The sequence below is a fragment of the Callithrix jacchus genome, chromosome 2, assembly GCF_049354715.1.
Source record: "Callithrix jacchus isolate 240 chromosome 2, calJac240_pri, whole genome shotgun sequence".
Lineage (NCBI taxonomy): Eukaryota > Metazoa > Chordata > Mammalia > Primates > Cebidae > Callithrix > Callithrix jacchus.
Genome location: NC_133503.1, coordinates 150,960,839 through 150,979,077, shown reverse-complemented (window position 1 = coordinate 150,979,077; position 18,239 = coordinate 150,960,839).

Sequence of the window (18,239 nt, the reverse complement as noted above, 5' to 3'; positions counted from 1 at the left end):
AAATTTCTTGAATGAAAGAATAAAGTAATGAAATTCAGACCCTCAATAGACAGATGAGGAAACTACAGTCCCAAATGTGAGGCAGGCTGTGGTCACCAGCCTCTGCCCATAACATAATGAGTTAGGACCAGGATTAGGACCTGGGCTACAGGACTCCCATTCCAGTACACATTTCACTTTAATAAAATTGAAATGGAAAAGATAAAGCAAATGAGTTGGGAAAAGGTGTGGGGCAAATGTGAAAGAAGAAAACATATGCCAAGAGATAAAAGAAAACATGAAAAACATTTTTTGTTAACTAAATGTAACAGAAGAATAGGAAAAGGGCAGACGTGCTAATAGGTGATGAGACAAGTGGCACAGGAACCACCAAGAGGAGGCTGTCAGCCGCAGCACCACGTGTCTCTACCCGGGCCCTCGTTCCACAGCTTTGTGGTGGGCACTCGCCTTTGTTTTGAAGGCGATGAGGCACCCAACACCTTAATTCCCCTTCCTGAGAGTGTTGGATGGCATCCATTCGCCCCTCCATGTCTACGCTCAACTTTTCTCCAACTTGCTCTGTTTGAAAGGCTGAATTCCAAGGATGGCACATGGACTCCCTGGCTCTCTAGCTGCTCCTTTAGCCAATGGGACGCAGCAGCAGGAGACTGAAAGGCCGGGAGAGAAAAGAACCAGTGCCCCCGCTGCCAGCCCATGAGTTGGAAGTGGCTGCCTTTCTTCGCAGGAGCCACAACTTCTGCAGTCTCACCACACCTCAAGAATAGCTCCTTCTCCTTTTAGGTCTAGGAGTGGTAATGACTTCCCACAGCACTGGAGAGCTTTACTGTCTCCTGTTGGTTTTCCATATTCCTATTTATGCCTTTATAATTACGGCAATTTTTCATTAAACTTTTTTGAGTCATCACAGTTGCGAGTGCCATCTATTTCCCGACAAGAATATGACTAATAAATTAGGCTTGGGGAATTCCTAACGTTGGGGGGCATAGACAGACATCTTTATAGAAGCCCAATGCTCCTTTTCGTAGCTTTACTTGCAACTAGGCTCCACTAATGGGGTACACCTACCTGAGAGTTAAAATCTGAAGCTGAGGAGCAAAAGGATGAGCTGGATCCATTCTGGTGAGGACTGCAGGTATGACCTAGAGCTGTACAGGCTCTAGGTCTAGTATTCCAGCCTCTGAAGGATTCTGTAAACAATGTCCTCGTTTCACCACGCCAGGATTGAATTCTGTTGTTGACAGCTGAGATGACTGAAAACACCCTCTTCTTGATCCCATAACTCTTGATGTCTGGCTGATTCTTCTAACATTCTCTCATTGTAGGTTAAGTTTAACTTTTTTTATAGTTTCATTTTATTTTTAAGTGACAAATAATAATTGTATTTATTTATGGGTATGATATGATGTTTCAATACACATATACATTGCAGAATAATTAAATCAGCATTACTAGCACATTCATCACTTAAATATTTATCATTTATTTGTGGTGAAAGCACTTAAAATCCTCTCTTTTTTATTAAACCCTCTCTTTTTGCTATTTTGAAATATACATTAACTCTAGTCACCTTGCTGTTCAATAGAATACCAGAACTGATTTCACCTACTTTAACTTTGTATCTGTTGACTAATGTCTCCCCTTTCCCAATCCACCACACCCACCTACCTCCTTAACCTCTGGTCACCACCAATCTACTCTTTACTTCTCTGGATTTGACTTTTTTCGATTTCATGTCAGTGAGATCACATCGCATTTGTCACTCTGTGCCTGGCTTGTTTCACTTAACGTCTTCTAGGTTCATCCATGTTATTGCAAATGACAGAATCTCCTGTTTGTGTAAGGCTGAGTAGGATTCCATTGTGTATCTACACCACATTTTTAAAAATTCATTCATCTGTTGATGAGAGCTCAGGTTGTTTCCATATCTTGGCTATTGTGAATAATGCTGCAACAAGCATGAAGCATCTTTTAGCCATACTGATTTCCATTCCTTTGGATATATATACCCAGTAGTAGGACTGCTGGATCACACGGTAGCTCTATTTTTAATTTTTTAGGCACCTCCATATTGATTTCCATAATGGCTCCACTAATTTACAATACCATCAGCAGCATATAACGGTTCCCTTTTCTCCACATTCTTTCCAAAACTTATCTTTCATCTTTTTGATAGTAGCCAATCTAACAGGTGTTAGATAATATCTCACTGTGCTTTTAATTTGCATTCTTTGATGATTAGTGATGTTGAGCATTTTTAAAATTTCTGTTGGCCATTTGTATATCTTCTTTTGATAAATGCCAAGTCATTTGCCTGTTTTTTAATACGGGTTGTGGTTTGAGTTCCTTTTATATTTTGGATACTAGTCGCTTATCCTATGTATAACTTGCAAATATTTTCTCCTAATCCTTGGGTTGTCTTTTCACTCTATTAACTGTTTCCTTTGCTATGCAGAAGCTTTTTGGTTTGACACAATTTCACTTGTCTATTCTTAATTTGGTTGCCTGTGCTTTTGGGTCATAGTCAGGAAACTTTTGCCCAGAGTAATGTCAAGGAGAATTTTCCGTATTATTTCTTCCAGTAGCTTTACAGTTGTAGTTCTTAAATTTAAGTCTTTAATTCATTTTGAGTTGACTCTTGTACAAGGGATAAGGGTAAATTTTTCTTTTGCATGTGGATTTCCAGTTTTTTAGAACCATTTATAGAAGAGTCTGTCCTTTATGCAGTATGTGGTCTTGGCACCTTTGTCAAAATCAATTGACCACAGATGTGTGGTTTTATTTACAAATTCTCTATCCTATTTGAGTGTCTGTTTTCATGCCATTACCATGCTGTTTTGATTACTATAGCTTTCCAATACACTTTAAATCTGGTAGTGGCAGTATGATGCCTCCAGTTTTGTTCCTTTTGGTCAAGATTGTTTTGGCTATTTGAAATTTTTGTGGTTCCATATTAATGCTAGGATTAATATTTCTGTGAAGAATGACATTGGATTTTGACTGAAATTGCACTGAATCTGTAGATTACTCTGGATAATAAGGACATTTTAACAATATTAATTCTATCTGTAAACACAGGAAATATTTCTATTTATTTGTGTCATCTTCAACTTCTTTAATAACTGTTTTACAGTTTTCATCACTTCTTGGTTTAATTGTACTCTTAAGCATTTTATTTGTTTTGTGATGCTATTGTAAGTGGGACTGTTTTCTTAATTTCTTTTTCAGATCATTTGTTGTTAGTGTATAGAAATGCTGTTGATTTTGTATCCTACAATTTACTGAATTCATTTATCAATTCTAATACCATTTTTTTGGTGGATTCCTGAGGATTTTCTATATGTAACATTATGTTATAACCTTTTATTTCTTTCCTTTGCCTAATGTTTTCTGGCTAGGATTTCCAGTACTATGTTGAACAGGAATGGTAAGAGTAGGCATCCTTGTCTTGTTCCCAATCTTAAAGAAAAGGCTTTCAACTGTTCACCAGTGAGTATGATATTAGCTGTGGATTTGACATATATAGCCTATATTATATTGAAAAACATTCCTTTTACACCTGATTTGTGGAGAGCAAATTTGATGTTAATACCTCTCTTTCCTACAGGGGGACATTGCTTTCTTTGTTTCCAATCTCTAAGATTGACCTTATATAACTTGACTTAAAAAAATAATATGAATAATAAACTTGTAAAAATAATATGAATAATAATAAACTTGTAAATGTAGATCACTTGGAAATTAGAAAAGTAGAGTTGCTATGTGGTCTCTAGGAGGTCTTGAATCCAAACATCCTGAGTCTGCTCATCAGTGGTTTCCAGAGAAACTCTACTCCTGACTTCTTGTCCTCACATTATGTAAAGGTTAACCACGAAGAGTTACATTGACAGGACTATTTCTGACCCTGGCCTTTTGCTGCTTTTCTGAGGAGGCAAAGTGTGATTCAAACCAAGAAAGGGAAGAAAATTCCTTGTAAATAATATGTGTCACTTATGTTATTACACGTTCTGTAGGTTTTCACTATATACAACTCAAATATGTGGCCTTGTGCACTTAAGTGTTTTAACTCAAGGGACTGGAGAATATATCCCAATTTATTTTTGCTCTGATGAACTGCTCAGAAACTGGATATAGGGGGGATTTCATTTTCAATTTGATAATCGCTATTGTGAATTTAAAACAGTCCCAGTCATCCCAATACATACAAAATATAAGAAATAAGCTTAATTTATCCATAGCTAGAAGGGAGAGTATGTGGTGCACAATTGCATGAGGGCAGTCATCAACACTCGCTGATCATTTTCATAAACTTTCTCTCACAACCCAGCAGCACCTAATATTCTAGCAGGTAGAGGTAGGGGGCTTAAAACGCATCTGGTGAAATTCCTCTCTTTTATATATATAAGGAAACTGGGATCCAGAAACGTGAAGTGTTGCCCAGGTCAGACAGCTGCTAAAAGACAAAGCCAGATGTCAACATAATTCTTTTTTGGCTCCCAAATGAGTGTACTTTCAAACCTCAGGAATCTTAGTTCCAAATAACAGGGAAAAAAATAGCTTCAGGTCTTTATTTAATAGAGGTCTTTCAAAAACCCAAAGGTCCGTTAAATTTGTCTCAAAAAAAAAATTATCTGTAGGAGTAAAAAAAGAGGGAATAATATGCTATTTACATTTTAGGTAGGAGGAAATTGAAGAATAGAAAATACTTTTAAGATTTTTGGTACAGTAACAAAATCAAGCATAGAACTTTGTCAAAAGAGCTCACTTTGTAAAGTAAAGCATCTTTTGACAGTAAATGTGGTAACAAGTTAGTCTAAAATGGTGATTCAAAAAGAAATCAAAGTGCTAGATGCGGAATCGGTTGAGTGCCCTGTTTCAGGCAAGCTACTTAGGCAGCGATTTCGGCAGATCAGGGCTCTCTGAATGGTTGAGGAGGAGAGGACAGGGCCAGGAGCGGGGGCCTGGAATACCGCTCTTCAGTCAGATCCTGCCCCGTAACTCCCAATCTGCGTGATCTTGGTGTATTAGGGAGCTGCATCTCCTCATTTGTAAAATGTGGAAACAATTATACCACCTCATGTGGTTAAAATGAGACTTGGGATCTGGTATGCAATAAGTTTTCTCATTTTTATTATCAACAAAAGAATCTAAGCAAAGATCTAAGAGCTCACACAGGGCCTAAGCAGTTACCCTTTTAAAAACCTGGTGGATGGGAAATGAAAAGCCCGTGCTCCAAAGAGCTGCTAGAGGGAGCTCTCAGGTCAGCCTGGCATGGTGGAGGCTGGCCGCCCCGGCAGCCCAGATACCCAGTCATTCCCACCTGGTACCAGCAAGCACAGGACCTTACAGGGAGCCCAACACCCTAAGGCTGAGGCCCACAGAACTGCAGATCAGATCTCCTCCTTGAGCTGATGTTTCTGTAGCAAGGCACTTTTCAAGTAGCCTCAAATTGCTGTTCTTCAGGGCATTCAGAACTCAGTTGTGGAGTGCTTTTGACAATAAACTGAGATACTTAAACAGGAAGGAGACTGTGTGTGTCCATCTACTTCAGATAACTGATAGAAAGACAGACAGAAAGAAAGAAAGAAGATAGCAGAGTCATAGTTGCCCCTTAGAAAAGTTACCACAACTGTGCATTTCTAAGTGGCGAAAAGTGGAGGGAGCTGTGGGGAGTGTGGACACTCTGGGAGCCTCACCCACTGTGTGTTCGTCTAGAACTGCAGGGCCTGGGACTGGGGCAGGGAGGGCACTGCCCATCTCTGAATGGCACAGACCTGCAGCCTGCCTTGGTTCTTTTCAGGTCTCTTGAGAACACTTTGTGTGTGTTCTCTTTAGGGTGAGGCAGGAGCCAAGCGCCCCTGGCCAAGGCTGGAGGAGGTAATCGCCCTCATCCCAAGCCGGTGTCTCTGCCCCACTGTGCCGACCTTGCCCCCCAGCCCTTCTCAGGCATACCCTTCATGGTCCCTCTCCTCCCCTTCCCAAATCCAAACTGCTGAGAAAGAATCTGATCCGTGTTTACTCCTCAGCTTGATTTAGCGGCTCCGGAAGTACTTGCTTCTTAAAACCCAGCCATAATTTCTGATTTACAGGCTTTTTTTTTCCTGCTCCCTTCAACTCCCACCTTCCAGCATCTTCAAGTGACTTCGACTGTCACCCGAAGCCCAGAACAGTCGTCACCATCAGACGGAAGTGTCTCTCCCATTGCTTCTGTGAACTTCCAAGGGCAAATTGTATGGGGAGTTTCGTCATTAAAGATGTGCTCCCTGACTTCCTGTTCTCCTCACATCTAGTCACTAAGCTCCTGGCTTCATCAGGTCATTCTGACTTGCAGGGATGAAGAGAGACTGGTAGAGGCAGAGGGAGGTCACATGCCGGCTCCCAGGTCAGGGTGCAAAGCAGTCTGCAGCCTCGGAAAGACGCTGTCTGTTGTCATTTCTCTCCGGGAGGGTCCAGGCCTTGCCATGGCAGTGAAGGGTCACCCCAAAAGTCCACTGCAGTTTTCCATCCTCTAATCTGAAGCCAGACCTTTGTTCTCGCTCCTTCATCTCTGGAGCAGCTGAACCATTTCTCTGCTGGCCTCATGTCCAAGCTCTTTGACTTTTGGGTGCAAATGATGGCTGGATAGCTACTGGCCTTAACTTGGCAGCCAGACCTCTGGGCTCCGCTCTCGGAAAGTCTGACTCACTTTGCTGGGGTTGTGCCCTTCCTGTTTGCTTTCCTTCTCCTCTCCCCTGTTTTCTTCTTAGGCTTGGACACTGGGCGGCCCCCAGCCCCTCTTCCTTAACCAACAGACCTGCTCAACCTGTCTTTGCCTTAGAAAAATCAGTTTTGTAAAACCCATCAACATCCTGACCGGAATTCCTTCCAAGTCATGAGCATTCCCAATTAGGGTGCCCACCTCCCAGTCATTTCTCCCCCTCCCCACATCCCTCTATGGGGATTTGTGGTAGAAACTTGTAGAAGAAATGCTTGTGGAAGGAACCCTCATCTTTCCGTGCGAAGTCCTGAAGATCTCCCCTTAATATTTTGAAAATAGTGGAGCCTGCAACTGCTCTTTGAGTTCGGGGCATTATTGGCCATTTGCTTGTTTTTCAACCACAAGAGGCTTTTCTCTCCTTCAAAAACCTGACCACATATACACACAAACCCATGTGAACCATCCTGTCTTGGATATGCCTCCCTGGGGTTAATCCAGTGCTGGTTTTTTGTTTGTTTGTTTGTTTGTTTTTGTTTCTTTCCTTGAGACAGAGTCTCACTCTCTTGCCCAGGCTGGAGTGCAGTGGCATGATCTCAGCTTACCACAACCTTCGCCTCCCGGGTTCAAGCGATTCTTCTGCCTCAGCCTCCCAAGTAGCTGGGACTACAGGTGCACACCACCATGCCTGGTGAATTTTTGTATTTTTAGAAGAGACAGGGTTTCGCAGTGTTGGCCAGGCTGGTCTCAAACCCCTGACCTGCTGGCCTCAGCCTCCCAAAGTGCTGGGATTACAGGCGTGAGCCACCGGCCCAGTGCTGGTTTTTATGTGTCTGCAAAACTCCTCCATCACCCATCCTAGATTCTCACCTCATTCCTGGCCACTCTGGATCTACACACTGAGACCAGGAGACAGACAGATGAAGGAGAGAAAGAGCCAGAGAGCGAGAGGAAGGAAGGAAGGCAGGCAGGCACATACATCAAGCAATCATACTTGCCTCAGGGATAATTTGTTGCCATTGATTTCAGGGCATCCAGAATATACAATTTTGCCAGTCCTTTAACCACAGTTTTAGTAAATGGCATAATTAGTTGAGCAAATTTTAAAAACCAAGTTCTCTAAGAGATCTCTCCTAGGCCGCCCCCAAATCCAATGTTCTGTCTTTCAGCACTGCAATGACTCGCCACTGTGCTCAAGTGCATGCCATTTGTGCATCCGCATTTCTGGCCTCCAACAGGAGGTGAATAATTCTGCCGAGAGACTGGAGAGTTGTAGAGAATTAGAGACAATTTTTCTGCTCCTGTGTTCTATGTACACAAATACAAGCTGGACACAGGCCTGTGGGACTAAACCCGTGGTGCAGCCAGTACTTCCGGAAACCTAAGACACTGCATGCTGGGCTCACTGAACCTCGAGGATGGAGGCAGTGTGGTCACACACCTCCAGTTTCCAGGCAGACAGACAGGTCTGTGATCATCCGGAAGCAGAGCAGAAAGTGGAAGCTTGGACTCTAGCACCAAGTCGCCTGGGTTGGAATCCTACCTCTTTGATCCCCGGCTGCTTTGTGACCTTAGGTGTAGTGCCTAACCATTCGGTGCTTCAGCTTCTCCATTTGTGAGATAGAGATAATTATAAGCTGAGTTCAGTGGCTCACACCTGTAATCCCAGCACTTTGGGAGGCTGAGGCCGGCAGATCACCTGAGGTCAGGAGTTTGAGACCAGCCTGGCCAACATGGTGAAACCTTGTGCCTACTAAAAATACAAAAATTAGCCAGGCATGGCGGCACGCACCTATGGTCCCAGTTACTTGGGAGGCTGAGGCATGAGAATCTCCTGAACCTGGGAGGCAGAGTTTGCAGTGAGCCGAGATCACGCCACTGCACTCCAGCCTGGATGACAAAGCAAGACTCCATCTCAAAAGAAAAAAAAAAGAGAGAGAGAGAGAATTATAGCATTCATCTCATAGGGTTAGTTGACCAAGCAAGTTGATACATTTACAGCACCTGGATGAGCCCTTTGCTGAGCCTGTGGTTGTCCCTCGATAAATAGACCACAGACAAATGAATAATTCAACAGGGACTAGTGTACCCACTTAGCAGATCAAAAAATGAGGTTGGACAAGTTACAGGGTGCACCCAAGATTACAAAGCTAATGAGAGGTGATGTGAGACCCCAAACGCAGCTCCTGGCCCCCTGCCACTACATCACATGGTCATCCCGATGCTGATGACCCCAGTAAAGTTCAGCAAGCCAAGCTGCGGTCACCTCAGTCCTGTCCTGCCTCCCACATTCAGCGAATGGCCTGGCCTCAAACCTGGCAAACAGTAGGTTCTATCTGCAAAGCACCAGGTTTAACCTAGCATCTCCTGCCACTTCCGTGAGGCAATTTGCTGTCAAATCTTCTCGGTGACGGTCCAGGTAGGAAACCCCTGACATCTGCTCATTAAGGCTCCTTCTCCTTTTTAAATGGAATTGTCAACCTGGCTACCTCTGTGCTCTGCAGACTATCGCAACGCTGTCACCGACTGTGAAGAGCCCAAGATCTTTGTTCTGTCTTTGTTCTGAGTGACTATTTCTGCAGGGTGCGCCTTCCAGCCCTCTCCTCTGCCCACTCCTACTGGCTATTCTGATGAAGTTCTGTCTCAGATAAGAACAGGGGACTTCGACTGTGCGGTCCCCACTTCCCTTCTCTCCCTTCACCCCCCTCCCTCCAGCAGACATCACTACTCTTTGCCTGCTTTCCTCTGTCTATTCCTCTTGACTTTATACCCTCTGTGCTCTTAAGGGGGAAGAAGCGGGGCTTCCAGTGATAAGCCTTCAGCTCCCTGTTCTCAGATGCATCCTAATCAAAATGGGTCAGTTCTGACACTGAATCCTAAGACTATTAAAATGTCCTCTTTGCTGTTTCACCCCACAGCGGGCAGATTAAGGACACAGGCATCTGTTGGGAAGCATAATTGTCCCTGCTCAGTTCCATTATCCCAAGGAGCAGCCTCCTCTGACGTTATCGCAAGTGACCTTGAGCTGCCCAAGAAAAATGCTGTGTCTGTTCTAACGTTCTTGGCGACCAGAATTCCCCCAGAGGAGCAATTGCGTCAAGGATGAATAAGATCAAGAGCAGCAAAAATCACATCATTCAGCCGGTACGGAGGGAGGATCTCAGGCTGGATTTTATGTGGTTAGGTTGCAAGGTTTTTTTTTGAAGATAATTTATTGCTTGGGAAGGTGAAGTGTAGCCTTGAAGTATTCTTGCTCTGCGATGACACCCTGGCCCCAGGGGAGAGCCCTGGGGAAAGCTCTGGACACCCTCCCTCCTAGCCTTTGGTTTTTAGTGATACCTGTGGATGTGGAGAACGCAGGAGGCACAATCTTCTTGGCAATGTGTTTCTGCTGCCGTCACACTGAGCACTTTAAGAACAGATTTCTATTTCACTTTTCCTCTGCATCTGCCCACCTCACTCTTGTGTCTGGTCTCCTGCCCTCTCCTCCCGTCGCCTGTGTTGCTGACTTCTTCTTCCTCCGCCCCTTGTGTTCCTTGGGCCACTTGAATTTCCCTCTCTCCTTCAACCTTTGCTGTGCCATGAGCTTACCTTTTTCGCCCCCCTGAGTTGCCTGCAGCCTAAAGGCCAGACCTATGATACTGTGGCCTGAGGAAGCTCACAGATGGCACCCGGGAGGAACAATGGGATAAATGTTGCAAGTGGCAGGAATCACCACCAGGTGGCGCTCTACTAAATTCCCTGCACATCTCAGCTCTGATGAGAAATTACCAGCTGGTTATTATAAACAAATCACTGAAAAGCATCATGAGAAGTCACTCAGCCCAGTGACCTCCAAATATTTTTCATTTCTGACCTGTATCATAAAACTTTTGATCGTGCACATCCACATGTACTTATTTGTAAATGTAGATGTACTACCTTCAGTCTGTATTAAATATCAGCAAAACGTAATAAAATACGTTTAAATAAAAATTAAAGTTCTCTCTATATAGACATTCTAATACTTTCTTCCTGTACTACAACAAATACTTTTATACACATTCAAGGGTATATGAAATTGATCTAGCTCATATTTCTCTTCTTCAAAAGGATCTTTTCTTTCTTTTTTTTTATTTTTTCCAATGAGACAAGTTTCTTTTGTTTTGTTTTGAGATGGAGTCTTGTTCTGTCATCCAGGCTGGATTGCAGTGGCTCATTGCAACCTCTGCCTCCCGGGTTCAAGCAATTCTCCTGTCTCAGCCTCCCAAGTAGCTGGGATTACAGGCGCCCGCCACCACGTCTGGTTAATTTTTGTATTTTTAGTAGAGACAGGGTTTCACCATGTTGGCCAGGCTGATCTCAAACTCTTGGCCTCAAGCAATCTTCCCACCTCAGCCTCCCAAAGTACTGGGATTACAGGCATGAGCCGCCGTGCCCGGCCCAAAACAGATATTTTGTTAAGCATGTACTATGTGCTCAGCACTGTAGAAGGGACAAAAGAAAAATGGCTCAAATGGATTAAAATATTCTTGATCTACCAGGTTCACATACTACAGCTGTTAAGGCAAGACATTACAATAGATGTCAGACAAGATTCAAATGGAGTACAGAACAATATGTGTTGTTCTCACTTGTAAGTGGGAGCTGAACAATGTGAACACATGGACACGGGAGGGGAACAACACATACTGGGGCCTGTCAGAGGGGCGGGGGTAGGGAGAGCATCTAAAAGAATAGCTAATGCATGTGAGGCTTAATACCTAGGTGATAGGTTTATAGGTGCAGCAACCCACCATGGCACACATTTACCTATGTCACAAACCTGCACATCCTGCATGGGTACCCTGGAACTCAAAAAGAAAAAGAAAAAAATAAAAAGAGACAGGAAAAAAAATGTGTGTATCAGCCCTGAACTTAGCTGTGAACAATATAATCCACTCTTAGAATTTTAAGCAAAAAGGAATTTATTAGGTGGCATATAAAATTTCTTACAGGACCAGTAAGCCAGGGTTAGACAATGTCCAGTAGCCAGAATAAATAATCAACCACCCGAGGGATATTCTGGTGGAAATCACTAATGCAGTTGCCTGCCACTCTGCACCAGTGACACCAGGAACCAGAGAGTGCAAACTCTGCTGAAGATACCAAAGGGAAGAATGCTTTGGCTACCCTGCTTGCAAAGAAAGCTGAGCTCCCTGAGCAGGTGCAGCCACATACTACCGAGAAGGAAGAAGTGAGCGATGCAAAGCAGGGGCTTCCTCTGTCACAGAAGCATGTGGCTGCATCTGCTCAGCAGAACCTAGGCTGTGTCCAGGCATCAGGGGTATCTCTACTGTGAAAAAAAGGGAAAAGAGACTGGAAAGGATGATGAAGGAGACTGTGCGTGGAATCTGTTCCATTACAATAGTTTCCATTTGAGGAGAAAGGCTGATGCATACTTTAAGCTCTCACATGGAAAATTCTGAGAGGCTAGTTCAGGACCTGTCACTGCTACATGGGCTGGGCTCTTCGTGGATTTCAGCCTGAGTCAGCTATGGGGTTCCTGCTACAACAGGTAAACTCTGAAGGGAGGCAATTTTTGGTCTCCCAGTTGCATATCTGACTTTCACCCACCACTGCATTTTAGCTTCCAAATTCTTGTTAGTCTCTGTTCTTATTTATCTGCATGGATTTTAAGCTTAGTTTTGTATTGACCCCCATTTCTTCCCGATCCCTAGCTCTTCCCTGCAACAGATATTTGCTTCGCTGCTTCATGTGACATTTGGCTTTTATGCAGTCCTTTGTCTTGCTCAGCATCTTCCCTAGACATTGCCTGAATCTCAGCTTATCTTCATCTCAATGCACATGGCTCTGCCTCAGTCAGAGACCAAAAGGAATGGGGCTCCAAGAATGGGGGTTGTATGAAAAATTCGAAGAATAAATTCTCAATGACAGTTGAGGGCTGGGGTGCTCTTTGGCTGACCAGAAAGCAGCTCATATCAGGAGCATAAAAGGGCCTGTGTAAGCAGAAAGAAAGGCCTTTATAAGGAAGGTGAAGTAAACACAACAATATACCAAACGCCAAGGACCTCCATACATCTTAGATAGACTTAGATGTTAGGACACAGTGTTAAAAGTGAATTAGCTCAAAGTTGATTTCTCCTCCATAAAAATCAAAGCTGATATTGTAGCTCATCTCCCCAAAGTTGTCAAGAGTCCAGGCTTCAATGCACTTCTTCCTACTCACAATGTCTATCATCTTGTCCAACAAGAAGGAATTGGAAATGGGAGGGTACACACTTCCCTTTGGAGGCACAACCCAGATACTGCACAGTTCACTTCTTCTGTAACCAGTGAGCCAGAGAGCAGTCCTGGCCCTACCAGACTTAAAGGGAAGCTGAGAAACAGGGCTTTTCCTAGCCATGTAGCCAGTTAGAACTTCTGTTTATATGTAGAAAGGAAAGAATGAAGACTGGAGGATAACTAGCCCTCTCTGCCACACTTAGTGTGGTATAACTGACTACCAGAGAAATTCTCAAGGAAAGAGTGCTGCCATCTCACAGAATGAGGCTGAACAAGAGGATCTTCACTGGAGAAAGTCTGAGGCAAGACAGCCAATGCCTTCCTAGGAAACGTCATAGTTACTGACATAAGGAATTAAAGGTATGTGAGTGGGTGCCAGGTGACACTGCACCAGCACTCTCCATTTACCCAACCCTCTGCCCCAACTCACAGCCTGGAGTAAAAGCCTACGGAGTGCTTCAGAGCTCAGCATCTGGTCACACAGGAGGTCCAGGTTCAAATGCCAGCTCTCCAGTCAACCACTTGTGTGTGCTTTAGCAATTTGCCCTTCCTCCCTATGCTTCCTGAAATAGTTTGAATATTTGACCTCTCCAATCTCATGTTGAAATTTGATCCCCAATATTGGAGGTGGGGCCTAATAGAGGGTGTTTGGGTCAAGGGGGCAGATCCCTCATAAATAGATGAATGCCCTCCCTTTGGGATGGAGGGGGTTCTCACTCTGTCAGTTCCCAAGACAGCTGGTTGTTAAAAAGAGCCCTGCATGGCCTTCTTCTCTCTCTTCCTTCCTCTTTTGCCATGTGATTTCTACACTTGCCAGCTCTGCTTCACCTTTCACCAAGAGGGGGAGCGACCAGAGGCCCTCATCAGAACTGGCTGTTGGTGCCAAGCTTTCTGTACATCCAGCAGAACCGTAAGCCAAGTAAACCTATTTGCTTTATAGATAACTCAGCATCGGGTATCCCTTTTCAGCAATACAAACAGACAAGACATTTCCATTTCCTTGTCTATAAAAGAGAACGTAATAGTGTCTACCTCATAAAGGTTGTTCTGAGGATTAAATGAGCTAATGCACATGTATGTTGGAAGGTAGCTGGAAAAAAATGTGGGTAGTGCAATGCATGCCCTCATCAATAAACATTAATAAAATATAAAACCATCTACTAATGGAACTCTCCAATGGTTTAAAATCCATCTGAGGAATTCCCAGTTCCACCAATGGCAGTGGTAACGCTTGCTATGATGGTTGCAGTTGGCATCATCAGAAACATTATCAATAAACCCATGTTTTAACACCCAAGCTGCTCTTAATATTCTGGCTTACACTGCCACCCGACCCAAAGCATCTGAATAAAACCCTGAAAAATTAAGCACCTATATCACTTATACCCTTCCCACGAATCCCAGCAACTTGCTACATTTTTAAAGAATCTACACAAATGATTCTCAAAGGTAGAGGAGGAGGATAGAGCCCCCCTTAAAGGAACTTCTGAGAATCATCTGGAGAGCTTTTCAACTGCATACTATACACATAACCCCAGAGACTGTAATCCCCATTTACCCACTCACTAATGACATGCTGGAGATAGTTCCTACCAGCTCACAAGAGCAGATTGTACACATCTTTTTCCAACTTCATATGCAGTGACATCCCATTGGTAGCTTGAAATCAGATATAGTGTGGTTATTTATAACATGGAAACTGGCAATAATTATAAACCAGAGCTTTCTCATGCCTCTCTGAAGAGCTGCTTTTTAAAACATTTATCAGCAGACCACTGCCACCTACCACAGAGAATCACTGAAGTAAGGGCTCGTGTTACTGAGGATAATGTAGCATTTCTCTGCCTCTGCACATGCCGCAGTGAATAAAGGTTGAGAATTCAGTGCTCTAGAGTGTGTGGAGAAAGATGCTGGGTGCTGCAAGGTCTGTGTTCTCAAAAAGGGTCAGACGTGTGAAGACACCAGGTATAGTGATGAGCTCAGCTCTTTTTCCATGAAAAAGCCCTGTGGAAGCCCTGTTGGGTGAAGACACCAAGAGCATTGGACACATTCTCTGCCCTTGGGATGTTTCTGATTTGGATGATAGACAAGTTATAGACCACAAAATATACAACATACAATAACATTGAACGGGTGCCAGATGACTGGGGCAGATCGTAAGTACTCAATGGAGTCAGAGGAGAATTGATTGAGTGACTCCTATGTGGCAGGAATAGTGCCAGGTTCTAAAGACTCAAGTGAGCAAGACAGGCCTGAGAGCTGGCTGACCTTGAAGCACCCACCACCTAGTGCAGTGTCTCTCAAGGTGTGGCCTGGTGACCACCTGCATCAAAGTAGTCATGAATAATAACTAACACGTATTAAGGTCATGTTATATGCCAGCCACTGAACTAAGAGCTTTACAGGGATTATACTTTTATTTTCAGGCAAAACCTATATTTGACCTATTGTTATTATCCCCATTTTAAAGATGAGAAAACTGAGATGAGAGAAACTAATTACCTTGCCCAAAGTCAAACTATTATAGAACAGCAAAACCACGACTCAAATGTTGAACCCCATGCCTTTAACCTACATTAAAAAGACTGATTCCTACAGCCCAGAGTAACTGAAACAGAATCTCTGGGACTGGATATCCCAAATTTTACATTTTTAATTGGTTCCCTAAGTGACTGTAATTCCTACAAGTATTGAGATCTAATGGCCTAGAAATAAGTCAGACAATGCAACAAGCAATTATAAAAACAGCATTTGGTTAGTGTTACGGAAGGGAAAAACAGGATTCTAAGGGAGTGCTTAACTTAGATGTGGTCAGGGAATGCTTCCGAAGAGAATTGCTCACAACTGCACAAAGGTAGGCATTTTCCAGATAGGCATTTTTCATTTTCTTTTATCTCTATCTGGGAGCTTCTGAGAAAGCTTTTAAGTAACAGGGCCAGAGGAAAGAAAGCTGCCAGGTCTTTGGAGAAGTACAAGAAATCCATTGCGGCTAGAGAATTGGAAGGTGGGGCTCTTGCTGAAGAGCAGAGGCCAAAGTAACAGGTGGAGGTGAGTCAGAGTTAGCAGTGGCTCTGGGTTAGATCTGGATGGTTTTTATTTATAACCCATGTTCAGAAACTTGGACAACAGGTAGAGGTTAAAGGATTTTAAAAAGTGGAGTGACATGGTCAGGTCGGGTGTTTGAAGGTCACAGGTTTCAATAGCTTATGCATTCTATGAGCACAAGGGTTGTAAAGTGCTCTCCACATTGAGGTCACCACTGCGGTTCCTCCTGTCTTAGAGGTTACAAATTCCTTCACACCAATTGGGACACTGTTTTCTCTCATACGCTCCTAGAACGTCACCACCCTATCCCCCTCACCCTTGGCTTGTTCACATACCAAGCCCTTTACACAGCATCACACTTGATCCTTACAACTATGTTTAAAGTTAAAGAAAGCGAGAGTCAGAGAGGTTAAGTAATATGCTCAAGGCCACAGAGCTGTAGATCAGAACTTGAAAACAGGTATTTTTCATTCCCAAAGCTCTTGCACTTACCACTGTACTTAACTCTGTCCAAGTCTATATAATGAAAGTAAAACCAGATAAAATCCACATGGAGATTTCAAAAGATCTCAATTCCCCCCTTACTCTTCCATGCCATAGGTAGCTATGAATGAATAAAAACTATTTGCTTCAGATAGGACTAGCTCAGCTCACAATGACAGAAATGCAACTCAGAGTGACTTAAGCCAACAACTCAATGGCTCATGGAAATAACAAGCTTGATTTTGAGCCCAATAGGTAAGGGCTTGGTCACTCCCACTCCATATCTGCTTAGCCTCTCTCTGTGTGTCTCATCTGCAGTAAGCTCTCCCCTGGTGACAGGTTAGACAATAGCAGCTGCAGTTTGCAGCTTACCTGCTTAGCCACTTCTGCTGGAAAAGTGCCTTTCACAGTGGATCCAGAGAAAGTTCTATCCAAGAGTTCCATTGGTTAGGTCTGGGCCCCTCCAGAGGGAGTCAGGTCAACCCCACCGGCTCACATATTCTAAGAGAGACTAACCCTTAGATTCGTTTTTATTCTTTGACTAGCACTCCCCAAAGGGAAATGAGGAAGAATTGTGTAGTAAGCAGCGAGAAAATACGTTTCCAGAATCCCACAGAATTTCCTAATCCCACCTACTTTGACCCAGTAAGATCACACTGGCTTCACTTTTCCTATAGACTTCTGCTTTTCTCCAAAGGCAGTGATCATTTGAGACCTTTCTTGATGAGAAGTGCCAGAAAAAATATCTGATTCCTTTTTTGGATTTTGTGTCCTTTAACACAAGAAACAAATTAAAGAAAGACCAAAGGAAAGGAAAGTCCTTGATTTTATGAGAAATAGAAAATAATGTACTTAAATAATTAGAAATGCCAATAATAAAGTAACAAACATGAAAGATGAGAATATTATCCAGTTAGCCAAAGATCTGAGGCCAAGAGAATGAACAAAGTTGGAGGACAGGAAAAAAATTATTCTAAAAATCAAGATGTCAATGATGGATGTTTCAAGAAAATAGAAATCAATGAACATAATCAAGATTTTTATGTTAATATTGCTGAGCTAACAAGTATGCTGCTTTTTCAACATGACAGGTGACAGAACAAGCCAAACAAGAAAGAAAAAGATTTTGCTCTACTAACTGGGTCCTCTATCGCTATGATGTCACAAGTGGAAAACAGTTATATTGATAATGTTATCATCTATATTTTTCTGTCTACCTTACTTTTCAAAGTTCAAGATGACAGTAAATTTTGTTTATTTACTTTATCCCACGCAGATTTCTCTTACTTTAAAGTTGTTGATGACTGTAGGTGCTATTTTACAGAAGAGGAAAATAATTATTTTTCCCACATTTGAGTAACAGCACTTTATCATTTGGGGATAATTCTATCTCCAACTGCATGTGAGAATTCTCTCACAGACGATCAACTCTGTCCACTACTGTCTCTAGCACAGAACATGAGAAATGACCACCGCAGGGGTACAGATACTCTCTTAGGATCTAGTAGTTTCACTTTTTATAATAAAATAAGTGGTCATATTAATCCAGTCACAATTTTCATTATCTTTAAAATCTTCACAATAGTTACTGTCGAAGGACAGATTCAAGATGGCCAATTAGGAGCAGCTCAGGATTGCAGCCCCCAGCAAAAGCACGAAAGGTGAGTGGACGCCGCATTTACAGATGGATTTTTACTGCCCACAGACCAGGAGATTCTCAGGCAGAGGAGACCCATAAGTTGCTAGCGTGGCTGTT